Source organism: Muntiacus reevesi, chromosome 3 (assembly GCF_963930625.1).
Source record: "Muntiacus reevesi chromosome 3, mMunRee1.1, whole genome shotgun sequence".
Classification (NCBI taxonomy): Eukaryota; Metazoa; Chordata; class Mammalia; order Artiodactyla; family Cervidae; genus Muntiacus; species Muntiacus reevesi.
The window spans coordinates 250992217-251012204 of NC_089251.1; the positions used below are offsets into that span (position 1 = coordinate 250992217).

General features: G+C 38.3%; 1 protein-coding gene across 1 annotated transcript in view; it reads right to left on the reverse strand.

Moving 5' to 3' along the window:
- The window catches only part of PDE11A (phosphodiesterase 11A), a 426109-nt gene that overhangs the window by 297641 nt on the left and 108480 nt on the right, over window positions 1-19988 (reverse strand). The gene's annotated exons all lie outside the window — the stretch shown is intronic.

The window sequence follows — 19988 nt, forward strand, 5'->3', positions numbered from 1 at the left end:
GAAGGTATAGGTTAATTTTGCTTCTGAACAGAGATGTAAAACTTTCTAATAACATAGTTGCAAAACAAACACAGTGGTATATTAAGGGAGTAACATTGTCACAAAGTTGGGTTTATTTCAGGGAATTAAAGGTGTTTCCATATTATGAAACCTCTAAGTATGAGTCATTGTATTTAAAAAGTTAAGGGAGGGACTTCTTTGGCAGTCCAGCAGTTAAGACTCCATGCTTCCACTGCAGGGGGAACGAGTTCGATCCCTGATCAGTGGTCATTGGGGAGTTAAGATCCCACCTGCCATGTGGCGTGCCAAAAAAAAGGTAGAAAGAACAGTAGGTTCATTTTAGACAGATGTGGGAAAAGCATTTGATTAAATTCAACATCCTATTCTGAGAGGAAACTTAGTATACTAGGAACAGAGGAGTTTTCCTTAACATGATCGAAAAGTGTTACCAGAAATCAACAGTGAACACACTGTAATGATAAAATCCTATCTGTGTGTCCATTAAGTTAGGAACTAGGCAAGGAAACCTCTTCCTGCTCCTGTTAGTCCACACTGCTTTAGAACAGGGTTTCTCAGTGTTGGGACTGTTGACATTTTTGTCCTTGACAATTCTTTGTTGTGGGGGGTGTTATTCTGTGCACGGTAGTATGTTTAACAGCGGCCCTGGCCTCCATCAGATGACAGTGGTACCCTTCCCCTCCAGTCAGAACAACCAAAAATGTCTTTAGACTTTGCCAAATGTCCCCTGGGGGCAAGGGGGTTGCAAAATTACCCTGCTTGCCAATCACTGCTGTAAAGATCTCAGGCAGTGTAGCAAGAGAAAAAAGAATAAATAAATGTCACGTTTCAAAAAAAAAAAAAAATCACTATCTAGTGTAAACAGGTGGAAAACCCACAAGTATATTAAAACAAAAATGATAAAGAAAATATAACAACAGCTGAAGGAGAGAGATAAAAGAATTATAATAGACTCTGCATATAACCCTAAGCTTATATATTTGAAAACGTAATGGAAAGTTGTGAATTTTAAGGAAAATATAAATTAATAAAATTGAATCAAGAAGAATGAGAAAAATGGAGTAAAACAATTACCAAGGAAATAAATAATGGGGAGAGTTGTAATGTAGTCACCCTTAGAAAATGTGCCAGGGTAGATGGTTTTATAGGCAAATTCTTTCAAATTTTCAAGAACAAAGCAATTCCTATCCTATTTGAACTATTCTAGAATCCAGAGGAATGTAGAAAATCCTCAAATATTTTTTGAAGATACAATAATTCTGACAGAATATTCTAATAAAAATAGCACAAAACATTAAACTTAGAAAATAAGTCCCTTATGAAAACAGATAGGAAATATCCTATATGAAATATTAGAAGATTAAATATATATTCATATAGTAAATACATGTATTCACTGTACTGCACCATTTTGCTTAAGGAACTACAACATCCATGGACTTATCATTCATGGGGCCCTTGGAACCAATCCCTCACAGATACTGAAGGATGACTGTATACATATTTGTATATCAAGAAACCGAATTTACCCAAATATTAAAAAATAATGGACCTGACCAAGAATCTCTAGTCACTGAACTTATGGTTCAATACTGCAAAATCAATTAACATAAACTATATTAACTTGTAAAAAAAAATAGGATAACTTTAATATTCTAAGAAGTCACTTGATAAGAACCATTTGCTATGAATTTTTTAATAAGCTAGAAAGGATATTAAAGAAGTTATTTAAAGGCAGAAACATGCCATATTTCTAAATGAAAAAGCTCAATATTAAAAGCAAATCAATTTTCCCTCCAAATTAATCTATAAATTTTATTCTAGTGAAAATTGCAATGATATGTTTGGAATTTGAAAAGCTAAGTAATTTTAAAATTGAAATGGAATGAAACATGTACAATAACCAACATTAAAAGAAGTAAGATAAATAAAAAGTAGGTAAGCATATGATGATCAAAATAGAGTAGTATTAGGGACATAATGGGGCTTCTCTGGTAGCTCAGCTGGTAAAGAATCTAGCTGCAATCCAGGAAATCCAGGTTCGATTCCTGGGACAGGAAGATCCCCTGGAGAAGGGATAGGCTACCCACTCCAGTATCCTTGCCTGGAGAATCCCCATGGACAGAGAAGCCTGGCAGGCTACAGTCAGTCCATGGGGTCGCAAAGAGTCAGACATGACTGAGCACAACACAGGGACATAATGATCACATAACATAGTGGAACAGAAGTCCAGCACAGTACATACAGCGCGTTGGTATGTGACAAAGGTGGCATTTCAGGTCGAAGAGAAAAGGATGGATTTAGTCAACAAGTCATGTTGAGACAAACAGTTCACTATTTGGGGGAAAAAAAAACCTAAATATTAGAAAAACTTTAAAAACAATTCCAGAGAGATTAAAGATAGGATAAAAAATAAAAATACAGGATGTTTAATATAGTTTATAGGATAAACTATAAAAATCATAGGAGAAATGTTGCAAATATTTACATAGTCTTTAATTGTGAAAGTCCTTTCCAGCCGTAACACAAAATGTGGAAATTCTATGAGAGACTTTGGATACATTTGCAAGTGAAAACATTTATATCTCAAGATATAAAATAATACTAAAAGACAAAATGAGAAAAATGATTTGCAATGTTTATGATAATTGTGACTATCCTAAAATAGGAAAAGAATTCTCTTAAATCAATCTGAAAAAAAAACATAAAAATGATCAAAAGATTAAACAAGAAATTCACACAAAAAAGAAGCAACTGAAAAATACATGAAAAAACCTTCAGTACATTAATTAGAACAGAACTAATTACCAAGAAATATAAATTAAATTAAAAACTTATCACATTTCTCCTATTTATTGACAAATATTAAAATTAAAACTAATATCCAGAACTAATAATAATGTGGGAGACAAATATCTCTTGAGGGAGATGAATTGGTGTAGCATTTCTGAAGAACAAGTCTGTGAAATATGTCAAATGCCTTTAAAAAGAACAGGCCTAACTAGTAAATGTGATCTTTCTCCCCATTCTCTCTTTCAAAAAAACAAAAAAAGAACAGGCCTTTTTGTCCTTAAAATTCTACTCTTAGAAATTTATCTCAAGAAAATAACCTGACAGGATCATTCAAAAGTGCTCATGTCTTACCAGGGGCAAGTTCACAGTTTGTAAGTCCTGAATATTATACATTTGGGAAGGGATCTCCTTAAAAAAATACAAAATTATGAAGACAAAATTAGCTATAAAATGAACATTTACTTAGAATAAGGTAAGAAACCACAATATATTACAAATTTTTATGTTGACAAATACCACAGCCATTACAACATCTGAAAAAAAGCATGACACTTATATTAATTTCCCCACATTTTTTACTGTGTTTTTTGACTGCCTTTCTATTTGATAATTTTTTAATACTGTTTTGTATAGACACACAGAAAAATAATTTAGTCTAGCATGATCACTCAAAACTTGTTTTATATTATCGAGGGTTTTGATGCATAACACATACAACTTCACTCAGGGACAAGTTCCTATTTTTACTACTAGTACAGGCTTGTGTCCTACAGACGCAGGAATCCTGATAAATTATATTTCCAATAATCCCCACCTAACAGTAATAAATGAATCAAGGCAAATTGGAAGTGGTCAAACAGGAGATGACAACAGTGAATATCTACATTCTAGGAATCAGCGAACTAAGATGGAATGGAATAAGTAAATTTAACTCAGATGACCATTATATCTACTACTATGGGCAGGAATCCCTTAGAAGAAATGGAGTAGCCATCATGGTCCACAAAAGAGTCTGAACTGCAGTACTTGGATGCAGTCTCAAAAACGACAGAATGATCTCTGTTCGTTTCCAAGGCAAACCATTCAATATGACAGTAATCCAAGTCTATGCCCTAACCAGTAATGATGAAGAAGCTGAAGTTGAACAGTTCTATGAATACCTACAAGACCTTTTAGAACTAACACCCAAAAAAGATGTCCTTTTCATTATAGGGGACTGGAATGAAAGGTAGGAAGTCAAGAAAGACCTGGAGTAACAGGCAAATTTGGCCTTGGAGTACAGAATGAAGCAGGGAAAAAGCTAATAGAGTTCTGCCAAGAGAACACACTGGTCATAGCAAACACCCTCTTCCAACAACACAAGAGAAGACTCTACATATGGACATCACCAGATGGTCGACACCAATATCAGACTGATTCTATTCTTTGCAGTCAAAGATGGAGAAGCTCTATACAGTCAGCAAAAACAAGACGGGGAACTGAGGATGAAGAACTCCTTATTGCCAAATTCAGACTGAAATTGAAGACAGTGGAGAAAACCACTAGACCATTCAAGTATGACCTAAATCAAATCCCTTATGACTATACAGTGGAAGTGAGAAATAGATTTAAGGGACTAGATCTGATAGACAGAATGCCTGATGAACTATGGATGAAGGTTCGTGGCATTGTACAGGAGACAGGGATCAAGACCATTCCCATGGAAAAGAAATGCAGAAAAGTAAAATGGCTGTCTGAGGAGGCCCTAAAAATAGCTGTGAAAATAAGGGAAGCAAAAAGCAAAGGAGAAAGGAAAGCTATACCCATTTGAATGCAGAGTTCCAAAGAATAGCAAGGAGAGATAAGAAAGCCTTCTTCAGCGATCAGTGCAAAAAAAACAGAGGAAAACAACAGAATGGGAAAGACTAAAGATCTCTTCAAGAAAATAAGAGTTACCAAGGGAACACTTCATGTAAAGATGGGCTCGATAAACTACAGAAATGGTACAGACCTAAGAGAAGCAGAAGATATTAAGAGGTGGCAAGAATACACAGAAGAACTGTAAAAAAAAAAAGATCTTCACGACCCAGATAATCATGATGGAGTGATCAATCACCTAGAGCCAGACATCCTGGAATGTGAAGTCAAGTGGGCCTTAGAAAGCATCACTATGAACAAAGCTAGTGGAGGTGATGGAATTCCAGTTGAGCTATTTCAAATCCTGAAAGATGATGCTGTGAAAGTGCTGCACTCAATATGCCAGGAAATTTGGAAAACTCAGCAGTGGCCACAGGACTGGAAAAGGTCAGTTTTCATTCCAATCCCTAAGAAAGGCAATCCCAAAGAATGCTCAAACTACCGCACAATTGCACTCATCTCACATGCTAGTAAAGTAATGCTCAAAATTCTCCAAGCCAGGTTTCAGCAATACATCTGGAAGTTGTATTCCAGATGTTCAATCTGGTTTTAGAAAAGGCAGAGGAACCAGAGATCAAATTGCCAACATCTGCTGGATCATTGAAAAAGCAAGAGAGTTCCAGAAAAACATCTATTTCTAATTTATTGACTATGCCCAAGACTTTGTGTGGATCACAGTAAACTGTGGAAAACTCTGAAAGAGATGGGAATACCAGACCATCTGACCTGCCTCTTAAGAAACCTGTATGCAGGTCAGGAAGCAACAGTTAGAACTGGACATGGGACAACAGAATGGTTCCAAATTGGAAAAGGAGTAGGTCAAGGCTGTATATTGTCACCCTGCTTATTTAACTTCTATGCTGAGTACATCATGAGAAATGTTGGACTGGAGGAAGCACAAGCTGGAATTAAGATTGCTGGCAGAAATATCAGTAACCTCAGATATGCAGATGACACCACCCTTATGGCAGAAAGTGAAGAAGAACTAAAGAACCTCTTGATGAAAGCGAAAGAGGAGAGTGAAAAAGTTGGCTTAAAGCTCAACATTCAGAAAACTAAGATCATGTCATTTGGTCCCGTTACTTCATGGCATATAGATGGAGAAGCAGTGGAAACAGTGTCAGACTTTATTTTGGGGGGCTCCAAAATCACTGCAGATGGTGATTGCAGCCATGAAATTAAAAGATGTTTACTCCTTGGAAGGAAAGTTATGACCAACCTAGACAGCATATTAAAAAGCAGAGACATTACTCTGTCAACAAAGGTCCATCTATTCAAGGCTATGGTTTTTCCAGTGGTCATGTATGGAAGTGAGAGTTGGACTCTAAAGAAGGCTGAGCGCCGAAGAATTGATACTTTTGAACTGTGGTGTTGGAGAAGACTCTTGAGAGTCCCTTGGGCTGCAAGGAGATCCAACCAGTCCATCCTAAAGGAGATCAGTCCTGGGCGTTCATTGGAAGGACTGATGTTGAAGCTGAAACTCCAATCTTTACCTGATGCAAAGAGCTGACTCATTGGGAAAGACCCTGATGCTGGGAAAGATTGAAGGCAGGAGGAGAAGGGGATGACAGAAGATGAGATGGTTGGATGGCATCACCGACTCAATGGACATGGGTTTGAGTGGACTCCAGGAGTTGGTGATGGACAGAAAGGCCTGGTGTGCTGTGGTTCATGGGGTCGCAAAGATTTGGTCACGACTGAGCGACTGAACTGAACTGAACTGAACAGTAATAAAGAAAAGAAAGCGTGGTGTGTTTATCACTGTATGTGCTGCATTATTGAGTATGTTTCTGATAAAAGAGAGCTTCTGCTTTGACTAAGCATCTATGAAAAACAAATTTTACACATCTAATGAATGGAAGAATTTTCCACAGACCAGCTTCTGGCTTCATACATAGCAAATCTTGTTTCTCCTCCACTGTCTATACTTCCAGGGCCACATACTACAGAAAATACTCATATCACAATGTGACCTCTGACCTTGACTATCGACATCAAGGCGTTGAGTAAACTTGGGAGAGTAGGTGGAAAGAGTGTTCAAGGAAGCTATTCCAACAATGTAAACCGAGCAACAATTTTACATGAAAGGGATTGAAAACCATATACATATATGTTACTAAACTCAACCTTAATATTCCCAACTTGACTTCCTCCCTAACTGGTTCCAAAAATGTCTGTGGGCCCTCCAACAACACTTGACAAAGAGGGAAGCGTGAGGGACAGGAAGTCAGAATGGAAAAATCAAGTTGTCTCCAGTGAGTCTGTTAAAATATATATTTATTTGTCCACAAAATAAAAAGTACAGGTGTAGGTGCTGGATCAGAGCTCAAATGAGTTCATAAAATGCTGCCCCGACTCACCTCTTATCTCAGCTCCCCTTCATGTGGGTTTTATTTTCAAACACACTTAGTCATTCTAGATGCCATTCAATGTAAAATTGCAACAATGTAGGAAGAACTTCTTTGCCCTGACTATTTTCACAAGTCAGCTGGGCCTTGGACCTTGCTCTCACTGGCCCAGGTAGGGTTACATTATCATTGATGAACCAATCCTTGAAGCCAAAGAAAAGCAGTCCTCTGATAGGCCGGAATTGAACTGAGCTTGGGATGGGAACAACGACTGAAAATGGAGGATAGGGTAGCTCTCCAGAGGAAAGTCAAGGCCCAGCTACCAAGATGCTGAGCGCCCAAAATAATAGTAAGTGTACACAGGTATGTTATAAAATCACTGAGGAAAATTATAACTAACTTTCCTGTCAGACGGTATTTTCACTGGTACTTCACCAATTTGATAGTTCATAAATGTGAAATATATTCGTGAAAATATTCTTGAGTTCTTAAGATCATTAGGTTCACATTTCTGAACCTCCAGTCTAATACCTAGTACATAGTGGTTGCTCAAGGAATATATTTTTAACAGATAAGAGAATGATTTAATAATGGGGCTTCCCAGGTGGCACAGTGGTAAAGAATCTGCCTGCCATTGCAGAAGATGCAAGAGATATGGGTTCAACCCCTGGATTGGGAAGATCCTGTGGAGTCAGAAATGGCAACCCACTCCAGTATTCTCTGCCTTAACATATAACCTGCCACTTCTGGTACTAGAGTCAAATTAGCAAGTATTTCTTAAATAACCAGTCTCCAGCATTGATTTGTTCTGTGGAAATATTAAGAGGATGAAACTGTGCCTCTTAACTGCTGAGATCATAGACGGGAACAACCGCTTCCCCTCCAGGCTACCAGTCTGTGGGCTGTCATGCTGTCAAAGGCGAAACTGCTCTATGGGTGGCTGGTAATAAAAGTGCCGAAGCACATGGTTAGACAGAGGAGTTCTATTATAGAAAAACACATTTCCCATATTCTAATAAGTGCTTTGCTGAAAATATATCAGATCATTGGTAAAATAGAACAATAAAATAACTATTTCAGTATCTCAATCTTTGCATTAGTTTCTCTACCTCTAAATGAGCAATACCAATAGTAACTGCTTTCCTAAAGTAAAGGAATATCTCAAAGAGCTAGAGTTATGCTATGATTTAAAAGGCTACAGGTGTTCACAATACATTATTACAGTAGATTTTATTTAAATGAGTGTTAGTACTCTCACCATAGGATCCAGCAATCATACTCCTTACCCAAATGAACCCAAACTTATGTCCACACAAAACTTGCACCCAGATGTTTAAAGTAACTTTATTCACAATAGCTATTCACAATAGCCAATAAGTATGAAGACTACCATACTTAGAAGCAACCAAGATGTCCTTCAGTCTGTGAATGGATGAATAAACTTGGTGCATCCAGATAATGGGATGTTATTCTGACCAAAAAGAAAAAAGAAAAATGAGCTATCAAGTCATGAGATGCCATGGAGGAACCTTATATATATATTACTAAGTGAAAGACGTCAAGCCGAAAAGGCTATGCTTTATATGATTCTAACTATATAGTAGTCTGGAAAAGGCAAAACAATAAAAAGAGACAATAAAAAGATCAGGGGCTTGGAGGGAAGGTGGGAAGAATAGACAGAGCACAGAGAATTTTTAGGGCTGTAAAACTTTCTGTATGATACTGTCATGGTGAATCCATGCCATTATAACCTTTATCAAAATCCATAGACTATTCCACACTCAACTAAGGACTCTGGGTGATAATGACCTGTCAATCTAGGTTCACAGATCAAATGTACCTCTCTGGTGCAAGATGTTGAGATGGGGGATAATGCACATGTAGGGACAGGGGGTACGTGGGAACTCCTTGTACTTTCCACTGAATTTTGCTGTGAATCTCAAACTGCTCTAAAAATTGAAGTTGATCAATTTTTAAAGGAACATAAGATAGAGAAAATGCCATTTAATAAATCTCATCTAATAAATACTTACAAAGCTACATCATAATCACTTGACAGACGTGAAGATTTTATTTCTGTGAGTTTAAGAATAAATCATAGAAAATTGTAATATAGATTCAGCATCTCCAGTTACTGTGTAAGAATTAATTCTGATTGAAACTAAAGAATTCACTTTATGCAAAATAATAGAGTAGTCTATAAATCTTGAAGTTATGTTTTCAGTTTTTATGTTTCTCAAAATAAAGGCATTTGAGAACTTTGAAAATCTACGCTGTGTTCATTTAGATCAATGTGGAGGGATTAGTAAGGGGGGAAAAGCTTATAGAAAAATGGAATCTTTTTCCTTTATGAGACTTGCCAGGGTTTTCAGAGAAATCTGAGTGTTGGAGGTGAGGGAAGTGAAGGCTAAGGTGATCCAACCACTCTCTGTAGGTGTCACCAGCCTGAGCCTGGACGCTGTTCCCCTCCCCTCCACTGCCCAGAGCAGTGAGTGCCTGCCCACAGGGTCTCAGCTCCAAACCCTGTGTTCTTCCTTGCCCTCCAAGAGGAGGGGGCATTCTCTGGGGTTTGGAGAGCATATCTAGAGAGTCATCCTTTTTAGTTTCTAATTGGAGGAAGATTGCTTTACAACATTGGGCTGGTTTCTGCCACACAGCAACTCCCATCAGCCGTGATGATACATGTATCCCTTCCCTCTAGAGCCTCCCGTCCTGCCTGTGACCCACCCCGCTGGGTCACTGCAGAGCTCTGGGCTGGGCCCCCTGTGTTACACAACAACTTCCCACCAGCCATCTATCTCACACGTGATGGTGTACATGTGTCAGTGCTTTTTCCACTCGTCCCACCCTCTCCCTCCCCCACTGGGTCCACATGTTCATTCTCCACATCTGCGAAAGAGCCCATTCTTTAGTTCCCTGAGAGTCTTGGTCTGCTGTGTAAAATGTATAGAAACACTGATGAGATGTCAGTGAGATCAAAACTAAATGAATATTTAGCAATGCATTAACTTTGAGAAATGAAGACTACCATACTTAAATAAATAACCTTATCTTAAAACCATATTTTAAAGACTCCATCAGTTTCACGTACTTTCTATGTGTGCTTTTCAAATAGTCTGCAAATATATTTTCATATTCATGGATACCTATGAAAATATAAAATTTCACTCTATATGTTTTAATATGTGCTTAAATTTACAGTAATATGTAAAAATTACATAAATGTTATAAATCTCAAAAAAAAATAATAACACATAAAGACTGTATTAGTATTGAAAAGCCTGGTGGGATGAAACTGTAACATCATCCATACAAGGACAAGACTTGTTTCAGCTCACGACTTCTATGAAGCAGCTTCTGTGGTTTTCTTTCTCTTTCTTTTCACATTTGTACACTTGATATTTAGTGGGGGGGGGGGGGGGGATTCTTTTACATTTAATCTCAATTACATACTTCAGGAGGCTGTGTGTGGGTGAATGTGGGGGTGTGGGGAGGGAGAGTTAATTTTGCAGTTGGATAAACTCCATTTGGAATTTTATAAATCTCCCTTTCTCCCCAGTCTCACATTAAACCCTCGGCACAGAAATCACGGTGCACAGTGTTGCTTTTCTTCCAGCCTCCTTCTAAGCAGCGATCTAAAGACAGCAATAAAATTCCTAAATAAGTAACTGCTATTTGAACAATAATCTCACTTTTGTACAAGTTATTTACTCAATAAACCAAAGTTCTGGGATAAATATGATTATAATAAACAAAATGCACTCTCTGAGAAGAAATGGGGGTGAATCATCATTTACAAGTTTGATAGAATAAGAGTGGGCTGTTCACTTTGTCAGCATATGTATGTGATTTGGCAGTTAATACTTTAGATTTCTCATTGCTCAATTTGAAGCTTATTCTTTGAGGTTTAAATTGATCAATTAATTATGTTCAATTCAACAGCTATTTTATAACATTTTATATTTCTGTTGCTTGTCATAAAATGACTAGTGTTTCTGAAGCTAATTTTTCTAATAAATCAAAAAGATGTGTTAGAGGCAAGCTGACTCCTTAAACAAGTTTCTCAATGCATGCAGTAGACAGCCCATATATGCTTCTAGAGTAAATGGCTTGCATCCAAGCAAGCATGCACCAACAGTTGCACAATGCCAACCTTGCAGGTAGGTAATCAAGAGCCATATCCAATGTCTGGGTAAGTTGTCGATGAACTGAGACCAGATCAGGAAAGACAAAAAATACAACCTCAGCCTGAGTTGCAGTATTGATCCTGGGGAAGCCCAGGTCAAAGACAGAAGTGGCAACCAATGTTGAAAGTAGAATGCTGAATGACCACCAAGCTCCGGGGCCTGAACCTTACCCTACATGGAAATGCAGTGCAGAGCAGAGTAGAATGGGTAGGAACCTCAAGCCACAAGTATCCAAAGGGAAGCTACTATTGATATATAAGCATCAACTAATACGAGACCCAGAGTCACTTTGGGAACCCTGAACAAAACCCAAATGGTGGTTTCTCTCCTTACAGTAACCTGGATCCCAAAGAGGATCCATGAACCAACTGGGACCTTTAAGGATCCATAGAGGACTGGATATTTAATTGGCCTCTGAACCTTAACTGGAAAAGCTCTAGAACTTGCACATCAAGGAGAGTCCTGGCCTCGGGCTTCTTAGCCAGCCCTACCTCTCCTTGGGACTCACAGTTAGTCACAGGCTAATCCAATGATTCCTGTCCTTTTCACTATGGAGGACATCTTTTGCAATTTTTCCTCTTATGGGTCCCATCTTCTAAAACCACCTTTCTCTAAATTTAATATTACTTGTTTCTCATCATTTAATTCACTATAGACATATATAAGTGCCAATCAGGACTTCTGATAATATTGATAAAATTCCTACCAAAAGACATTTTAAAATCTTGTTTTATTTAATCTGTGTAGACTTGCCCTGGTTAAGCATATTGTCTTTGTTAGTCTCTTTTTTCTTTTTTGCTGCTCTGGGTCTTAGTTTGAGCATGCAAGAGCTTGTTCCCTGATCAGGGATCAAAGCCCTCTTGTGTTGGGAGCACAGAGACGGAACCACTGGTCCACCAGGGAAGTCCCTCTGTTAATCCCTCTGAATTGCTTAAATTATTCATGGTTCCCACATTTTACCACTCACTAATCAGCACCCCAGTACAAAGGATGCCTCCAAGAATAGAGAGCATGACTACAGATTTTGTTTTCTGAGGATGATGGATGCATATATGCTCAGTCGTATCTGACTCTTTGTGACCCCATGGACTGTAGCCCACCAGACTCTTCTGTCCACGGAATTTTCCAGGCAAGAGTACTGCAGAGGGTTGCCATTTCCTATCCCAAGGGATCTTCCTCACCCAGGGGTCGAACCCACATCTCCTGGGGCTCCTGCATTGGCAGGCAGATTCTTTACCACTGCTCTTCCTGGGAAGCCCTTGTTTTCTGAAGAGCACCCCAACCACCCAAAGATATTGGCATAATCACGAGGTGCAATGGAAAAGAAAAAAGTATATATATGAAGATAGGCAAAATTCCTAACTGTTAGTATTCACAACATTTTCCTTCAGCCTGGGGAAAATAGGAGATAAGGAGTTTCTAGGAGAAGCTGGAAAATAAGAGAGGACAGGGGGGGAAATCACTATTAGGATAAAAAGAAATGACTCTTGGAAGGGAAGGGGAGGTCTGAAGGAGAGGGAAGGAGGGAAGCGTAGCACAGCTGGGTTTGGGGTTGTTGAAGGTGTGGGAGAGTTTAGGGATATGCTGCTTAGGATGCATCTGAAAACAGCAACAGAATCTAAGCTCCACAGTCCCTTCCAGGACTTCACCCTGGTGCTCTGCCATCCAGGTCAATTTGAGTGCTTTGTCAACCAGTCAGCTCAACCTGCTCCCCTTATGTTTCAGCAGAAGCAGCTCCATTTCTTCCATGTGTCGTCTTTTTACTAAGTGAGTAAAATAATTTTCAGAAGAGTCCCAGGAGACTCTCACATCTCATTGGCCAGAACGGCATATTATACCCATATTTAAACCATTTCTGGGCAAGGAGAATAGGACCACCATATGGCTTAGATCAACCATAACTCACCCTCCTGAGGCTCAGAATGAGGCTCTGAAACCTACGGGAATGAAGCATAGGGGGGTTCCCTATTAGAACAGAAGAGGAGGAACAGAGTGGTTTGTGTTATGGGATGAATTGTGTCCTCCAAAAATCTGTATGTCCTCCCAGTACCTCAAAATATAACCACAGTTAGTCTTTAAAGAGGTAATTAATATAAGATGAGGTCATATGGGTGGGCTCTGACCCAGTGTGACTGGTGTCCTTAGAAGATAAAGACACGGATCCATACAGAAGGAAGGCTATATGGAAGTGCAGGAAGAAGACGGCCACTAACACCAGAGAGCAACCAAGAAACAATGTGTCAGTGCCTGCGTCTTGGAATTCTAGCCTCCAGAACGGAAAGAACTAATTTCTGTTGTCTGATCCATTTGGTCTATGGTATTTTGTTACGGCAGCCTGGGCTGACTAGTAACACACACAATTGGGAACATTTGCAATGCAGGAAGAATTAAGAGCTGGGAAAGCATTTTTAAGATGTCTTGCTAATCTAGACACTGTTTATCAATAACTGTTAACATCACAAAAAGACATCACCAGATATCATGTACCTCCCAATGGAAGTGTAAACACTATAACCAATAAGGCAACCTCGCCTCCCAAAAAGAAAGAAAAATTGAACCTGAATTTAACCAAGACATTAGACTACAAATTTACAGAAATAGACAGAGGAATGTGTTTGCCACAGAGATGCAATCAGCCAAACCCACATTGTGAGAAACTGTAGGACAAACTTCTTGGATTGAAGGACTTTCCAAGATATGGGACTTACAACATTAACACAGGGAAAGTCGTGGGCAAACCAGGACAAGCTGGTCATCCCAGCCATCTCTTCGTCAAAGAAACTGCAACAGTAAAGAAGAGATGGAGAGGGAATCTATACATTAAAATATTTAAAAACTTATCTTCCAATCATAATATGTGGACCTTATTCTGAACAAATTAATGAACAAGTAAAAAATGTTATGAGGCAAGTAAGTATTTTAAAAGCAGAGATATTACTTTGCCAACAAAGGTCCGTCTAGGGTTCTTCCAGTGGTCATGTATGGATGTGAGAGTTAGACTGTGAAGAAAGCTGAGCGCAAAAAAATTGATGCTTTTGAACTATGGTGTTGGAGAAGACTCTTGAGACTCCCTTGGACTGCAAGGAGATCCAACCAGTCCATCCTAAAGGAGATCAGTCCTAGGGTGTTCATTGGAAGGACTGATGCTGAAGTTGAAACTCCAATACTTTGGCCACCTCATGTGAAGAGTTGACTCATTGGAAAAGTCCTGATGCTGGGAGGGATTGGGGGCAGGAGGAGAAGGGGACAACAGAGGATGAGATGGCTGGATGGCATCACTGACTTGATGGACATGAGTTTGGGTAAACTCCAGGAGTTGGTGATGGACAGGGAAGCCTGGCGTGCTGTGATTCATGGGGTCACAGACAGTCGGACACGACTGAGCGACTGAACTGAACTGACTGAAGTATTTTTAATTTTTCAGAGTGATAATAGTATTACTATGTTTTGTACAAGAGTGAATCCTTTTCTTTTAGAGATATATAAATGAAATACTTACAGAAAAAATTGAGTAATGTTTGATATTTTAGAATAAGATAGGAGAAGGGGAAAGGGGGGAATGAGGCAGAATGGGTCCAGAGTAGATGGTTGTGTTAACTGGGTGATGGGCTTATTAAATGGCACCCCACTCCAGTACTCTTGCCTGAAAAACCCCATGGACAGAGGAGCCTGGTAGGCTGCAGTCCATGGGGTCGTGAAGAGTCGGACATGACTGAACGACTTTACTTTCACTTTTCACTTTCATGCTTGAAGAAGGAAATGGCAGCCCACTCCAGTATTCTTGCCTGGAGAGTCCCAGGGACGGTGGAGCTGCCGTCTATGCAGTCGCACAGAGTCGGACACAACTGAAGTGACTTAGCAGCAGCAGCAGCAGCATACATTAAGAATATTCTCTCCAATTTAATGTCTTCTTCAGAGACAGAATATCTGAAGTAACTCAAGCCACCTATTTCTTGTTGGGCTGTTTCTTCAAAGGTATTTGGACCAAAAGGCAGCCCTGATTGTATTGGAACAATATTTGAACAAGTACATGAAATGATAATTGGGAAAGAATGGGGTCTTGAGAATATATGCTATTTTATTTATTCCAAAAAAGCTTAATAAAGGAGGCGAGATTTCAGCAGCTGCTTGAATGAAGGATGCAAGTCCTATTTATAATCATTTGCCTTCCTATTAGCCTGCTGTGCTCCTAGCTAGTAGCATTATCAATTTCATTTCGAAAACATTCTGACACATTAAAAAATTATTGTTTAAATATTAGCAATTCTCTTTGCAAACAATAAGGAACCACAACAATCAAGAAATTACTCAAAAACTTGTCCTGCGTGGTGTTAATAAGAGTTGTGTCAAATAAGCTTAGGAATCACTGAACCAAACAGAATGCTGAGCAGTACTTATCATACTTTGCTCTAGTGAGCATGCACCAGAGCTGTGCATACTTCCTAGAGTTTCACAGCTCTACACAATCTACACACTGTAGCCTCTATTCCACAGATTCTAAAGGAAATGGTGTTTTATGATACAGACTAACATTTCCAAGTTTATACATTTCTTAATCAAAGTCAAAACTAGCTTAGAGTGAACCTATTTTGGACCAGATCAACCTGGAAGACATATTGGAAGGGGGGTAGGTAGTAAAAATTAGCACCATCCAAGACGTTTAGGGCTCTTAATTTTCACAACCCCAAGATTGACCTCCAGGTAATGAGTTACTTTTGCACCTCTCATGCCGGGACTTGTCCAGTGCCTGCTCCATGCTAGATCCTGTGCTAAGCATTCTGAATAGATATCTCATTTAATCCTCACAAGGACCCTCTGAGTTGAGTATCATTAACTCATTTTAACAGACCAGGAAGCCATGCCTTGAAGACACCAAGCAGCTTTCCCTAACCTGTCCGCCTAGTTAGTGGCCAAGCTGAGATTTTATCAGATCCAGCCCCACACTTTCTTCTAATTCTCCTCTCTAACTCTCCTTCTAATTCTAAATTCTCCCACCAGTTAAACCCCCAAATCTCTAAAATCCTGCTTTCCTGACGCAAATGTTTTATTTAGCAGCAGGACAACTTTTTCCTGGAACATTCCAGGTGTAGAGATTCAGAGATTCAGATTTTTTCCAAAACACTGACTTCTCTGAATCATAATTGTATATTATGATTACCATTGACCATGGTAATTTAAAAATCACCCTAAAGCACACACATAAAATTTACCATCTAAACCATTTTTAGGTGTATGGTTCAGTACTGTTAAGTATGTTCACTTTGTCAAAATTCTTTGAAACAGATCTCCAGAATTTTTTCATCCTGCAAAACTGAAGTTTTTTACCCATCAAACAACTCTTCTTTTCCTCCTCCCCCAGAGCTACAACCACCTATTCTACTTTCTGTTTCTATGAATCTGACTATTCCAGGTATCTCACATAAGTAGAATCATATGATGTTTGTGACTTGCTTATTTCATTAGCATAATGTCTTCAAGGTTCATTTACACTGTAGCATGTAATAGGATTTTCCTTCTTTTTTCAGGCTGAATAATATTCCACTATATGTATATAGCGTGTTTTATTTTCTGTTCATCTGTTGGTAACATTTAAATTGCTTCTACTTTGTGGCTATTGTGAATAATGCTACTATAAACATGGGTGTGCAAATATCCCTTCAAAACTCTGCTTCCAATTCTTTTCGATACATAACCAGAAGTGGAAATGCTAGATCACACAGTAGTCCTATTTTTAATTTTTTTGAAGAACTACCATAATGCTTTTCATAATCACTGCACCATTTACAATCCTACCAACAGTATACATGGGTTCTGATTTCTGCATGTCTTTGGTAATACTTGTTATCACCTGTTTTCTCTGTAATAGCTAAAACCATAGCCTCCACCAAGAAAAAAAAGATTTCTGATACTAAAGCCCATCAGAAAGAAGAGTAATATTACCACAAAGCCTCCTGTTGAGGTTCCTAAAATTAAGCAATCTTATGTAAAGATTAAAAGCATAAATATAATCTACATACATTCTCCATTTCAAACACAAAATCACTTTGTTTATATACATTTATTAGGAGACAAATGAGCAATCCCTTAGCTAGAAGGAGGTTAAGAAAACTTAATATCACACAAGTTACATGATATTCTTCTGAATGCTTACAGAGAACACTAAAGCATTAGTACTAGGAAAGTAATGTTTCAATTTTTTTCATTAATGCTGAGTATAAGCTGCCACTTCAAAAATATCTTCATCAGACTTGAATTATTCCATAATTCCACTCCCCATTTCGCATGTCGCTAAATGATGTTGAAGCTGATTTATCATTCTCAGGCATGCTTTCTCTTGATCTTGAAGGAAACTGCAATTAAATGAACGCTTGGTGAATCCATCCCAGAGGTGAACATGAGTTGAGCATAAATCCCACTAATTCTCATGAAAATTCCCAAAAGAGTGAGAAGGCGAGAACTCAGACTGCCAGAAATCTCCTTTAGAAAAGGATAATACACAAATAAGCTCTTAGGTAGTTTTCAGAGGACTGGCTAAAAAATCTAATAATGCTAGAAATGCTTGGGGTACAAAATAGAAAAATGTGAATACGTAAAATTCCACATGAATCTGTGAATGTGTCTTAGGGGCAGTCTTTTATATGGGAACTCTATCATAGAAGTTCACTTCCTATATTTAATGAGAGACATTACTAGTGACTGTAAATAACTGCCAGTTTATATGCTCTTTCCTGTTCTCTTTGAAATCCTGAATCCTACAGATTCTTACTTGTTCTTAGACATAAAATGCCAGCAATTGTTCATTTCATAAGTACAGTATTAGTCAAGTACTCCTACATGGAGGAAAAAAAGTTACTTACAATTAAATTATTTAGTTGTAGCACAATTACTCATTTCCAACATTCCTAATAACATATCAAGTGTTCTCCACAAAGAAGCCTAGGAGAGGACCCTTTCAGATTTACTGTATTTGAAAAGTTACTTATAAAAATCAGGGAGCTTTTCTGAAATGGGCTGGTAATTAGAGCAACAGATAAAAAACTGAAAAATACAATAGTTCTTAGAATCAGTTCCAGGTTTGAACAACTTCTTTGTATATAGCCTCCAGGGACATGAAGGAAGACAGCACTGCAGGGCATGTATTTAACAACATTCCAGTAGAAAAAGGAACTTCACTGTCCAGAGGAAACAGAATCAGTGTTTCTTAGATATGAAAGATGCACTATTCTCCAAGAAAGTCATTCTGGAATTTATCTAACACATTGCTCTGTGCAAGCAGTTCATAACCTGGTTACACTTTAAAATCACCCAAGGAGAATTAAAACAAAACCCAGTGAGCCTGGTCCTCACCCCAGAGATTCTAAGATTTTGATTCAATTCATCTGGCATGGGATGAATCTAATATTCAGCCCAGGCTGAAGAGCACTGCCCTTAGAAATAATAATCAAAAAGATAAAGGCCCAAAACTCATATTATGGGGAAGTTAATTTCCTTTAACTATTCAAATGTATGCAGGACCTATGGGAACTGAACAGGCAATTTCCTCCCAACCTAAACACATCAGCAACAGTGGAGTGGACTTCAGCTTGGGGAACTAGAAAGTTGTTTCCAAAAGCTCCTTGTCTCTATGATCAACTCTCCAGTCAGTTTTGCTTTTTTAATTAAAACAGTAGAAAAGACTCATTGATGTTTTCTCCTAGATTTTTCCAAGGCAAGGGAAATAATTCTGTCATTACAAGCGTTATTCTAGGGAAATAATTCCATAATTACAAGCATTATTCTAGTCCATCTTTTTTGAGGCATAACATGATATCTATCCTTTTGCAGTCTGGAATAGATAACCTTTGCGGGGCTGCATGAGAATCTAATGAAGGATGAGCAAGCATATGGACACATAATTTTATGTAGAATTTCAATGGGTTCACTAACTACTACCTACAGTTCTTTAAGAGTTCACAGACCCCAGCTTAGAACTCTTATTTTATGGACTTTTCCACCAGGGGTTGGAGAGAAGGAAAGGGAGGAAGGGCAGTAAATGAAGCAATTAGGACCTGGAAATTCCCAAAATATACTAGGACTATGCCTCTTAATTCATGTGCCTAAGAATCGCCTAAAGCATCCAATGTACATAAAAAAAAAAAAAAAAAGATTAAACAAATGTAACCTAATCAAACTTAGAAGCATCTGTACAGTAAAAGAAACCACAAACAAAGCAAAAAGACAACTTATAGACTGGGAGGAAACATCTGCAGATGATGCAGCTGACAAGGGCTTAATTTCCAAAATATGCAAACAGCTCACAGAACTCAATAACAACAAAAACAACCCAACTGAAAAACTTAGGCAGAAGACCTAAATAGACATTTCTCCAAAGAAGACATCCAAATGGCCAGCGGGCACATGTAAAGATACTCAACATCACTAATTATTAGAGAAATAAAAACCAAAACTATGGTAAGGATGGCCATTATTAAGAAGTCTACAAATAACAAATGCTTGTTAGGATGTGGAGAAAGGGAAGCATCCAACACCGCTGGAATGTAAAACTGGTGTAGCCACTATGGAAAACAGTGTGCAAGTTCTTAAAAAAAAACTAAAAATAGAGTTGCCATATGTTCCAGTGATCCCACTCCTAGCCATACATCCAGAAAAAAAACATAATTCAGAAAGATACATGCACTCCTACGTTCATATAGAAACTATTTACAATAGCCAAGACATGGAAACAATGTAAATGTCCATCTACAGA